We start from the raw sequence: 2722 nt of genomic DNA, 5'->3' as shown, positions 1-2722 counted from the left end.
CCTCTATTGAGACAACAGTAGGAAGTTGTTTCAGTCATATATCTTTCTGAATCTAATTAAGAAACAAGGGAAGAGTGAGTCCTGTGATCTCCACTGCTGTTCTAGAACCCATGATTCCATTATAACACATTCCAGAATGTCTGTAAATCATTTAATGTTGCAAAAAATGCTATCCACTAAAGAGGCTCTAATATTTAACTGAGGTAATTTGTGCAGTGAGGTTTTGCATTATCACTTCAATGCAGAATGTTCCCAAGAACAATAATCTATTTTCTCTGTGTACAATTGAGATTTTAAATACATTGCTCTGAACGTCATAAAGACTAGGCAAAGCTTTAAAACACCTGATCTGCTTTGTCTAATGCTCTTGGCCAAGGTTCTGAAAATTATCCAAATGAGGAGAAAATATAATGAACCCTTCTTTCTGCCACATCTACTATTCACCCTTAATTTTCTATTTTATTTCATATTTGACCTCACTCCCACTCTTGCCATTATCTATAATCTAATTGGCTCCACCCCTCTCAGAGTGGATAGTTGACCTATTAAAGGGTCTTTCTAATTTTACAGTGAGGTTGGGAAGTTAAAGATCCTGTTGGGAATTATTCTTCTAAGCTAAATGATTTTGACAAAGACATATCTTCATATTTTTAGAAGTGGCCAACTTCTGGAAATCATTTTCATACAAAACGATATGAGGGCTAGAAATCATGACAATTTGGTCCTAATTAGAAAATAGAGGTGTCAATAAAGGAGAATATTTGTAACTCAGGGTTGAAATGAGTGGTCCTCTGAGCTTGCTTGTTTTCTTGCAGATGTTTCATTACCCAAACTATGTAACATCATCAGTGATAGTGACTGTTACCAATTTTGATAATAAAAATGTCTGCAATAAAACAAGCAAGCTGAGAGAGCACCAAGGACCCCTTATATAGAAGTGTTCACGGCAAGAAATGGATGTTGGGATTAGATGGAAGAAAATAAACTATATGAAAGATGAAATTAAAAGAAATTTCAACTGATAGCAAGTATTAATCAGGAATCAGCCTATGCAAACAGCACATATTTATAACCAATACTTACTTTTAAAAGTATGTAGCATACCTATCTAAAAGTTTAGAAAAAAAGATAAATTCAGTTTTAAAGAACTCCCAGCAAATTGTAAATAATAATTATAGGAAAATCTAATTCCATAATCCCTATCATCAATTAGATTAGGCATTGCTAATATTTCTAATGTAAAACAGACTCTAACACAATGGTTTTAAGGAAGTCATTTTAGTCCTAGTTTTATAATACAAAATGAAATGATGATTACAATTGTAAAGGGGTTTGTAATTAAATCACAGTAAGAACAGATTTATATGTCAATAGAAGCCATTCAGCAGAAGTGCGTAGATGCCTAGGTGAATTTGGAGGACAGAATGAAGATATAATTCTGACTTTCAGCAGGAGTGAGGTATTGAAACATTGTCTACAAACATCAGTATAGCATTAAAATAAGGGGCATAGTATCCTCCCCTCAGTGTAACTGCTGTATCCCATGTCAAACTATAGATCACATTGTGACTGTCTGTAAATTGAGGGCATATACCAGTCCAGTATCTGATTATTTTAATATAAATGATGTTGCACTTCAATGGTTAGATGGCCTCAGTGGTGGGATTCAGCCAGTTCGCATCAGTTCGGCAGAACCGGTAGCTAATTTTTTGTTGCCCAGGCTCAGAATGGACTTCCGAAAGCAGCATCCACACAGAGAACTGGTTGTTCACATATTTGAATCCCATCACTGGATGGCCTAGATGTTGGCCTTTGACCATGGATCTTTTTAACATTTATATTTTATTGTGTTTTACTAATCTAGATGAAATGTTGATATATTACTAGTCCATGTATGATATGCCATACACTAAACAAACAAACAAACAAACAAATAAAATAAGGTGATATTTAGAAATTAAATAGTTTCAATAGAAATATAAAAAAGCAAGTGCCAAAGTGAACAATGCTCCTTAATGTCAAATAGATTATGCTTCAACATAATTTCATTTTGTTTTCCACTTATACTCCCATTGAAATGAACTGTTTTGTTCCATAGCACATGTGTCTGCACAGCTGCAGTCTAATTATTAGTCTCTCCCTCTCCCTCCCTCCCTCCCTCCCTCTCTCTCTCCCTCTCTCTCCCTCTCTCTCTCTCTCTCTCTCTCTCACACACACACACGTACTGACACATTTGAAAGAGAATTCTTTTAAAAAGCAATAAGACCCTCTGCTCTTGTACCTTTGTTACAGTATGAACAATCTCTCCTGGGTCCCATTTAACTTCACTTTCTAGAATGTCCAGCTCTAGTTCAGTGATCAAACCAAAACCCATCCATTTTAGAGTCTTTTTTGTGCAGTTCTTCTTTATTATGAAAAGACTAAAGAGAACCAAATGACAACTTTTCACAGATGAGATCATAAATGTATTTGAATCATTCTAGTATTTGCTGAGTATGTCAAAAAGTATGAAGCTGCATCAGCAATTCTGAGATTTAAAAAGACTTCAAAAAAAGTTACAGAAAACAATGAGCACTCTAAAGAAAGGAATGAATAATACCAAGGTTATGAAACACTGAATGGCTGCAGAGTGCAACTTTTTTATTCTTAATTGATAAATATTATCTTTGTATGGTTGGCAGGGAGGGATCTATCTCCAAGTCTCACACAAAACATCATTTAA

The sequence above is a fragment of the Protobothrops mucrosquamatus genome, unplaced genomic scaffold, assembly GCF_001527695.2.
Source record: "Protobothrops mucrosquamatus isolate PMUCROS unplaced genomic scaffold, P.Mucros_1.0 scaffold648, whole genome shotgun sequence".
Classification (NCBI taxonomy): domain Eukaryota; kingdom Metazoa; phylum Chordata; class Lepidosauria; order Squamata; family Viperidae; genus Protobothrops; species Protobothrops mucrosquamatus.
The sequence above is the reverse complement of the archived record's forward strand: the minus strand, read 5'-3'. Positions refer to the sequence as shown.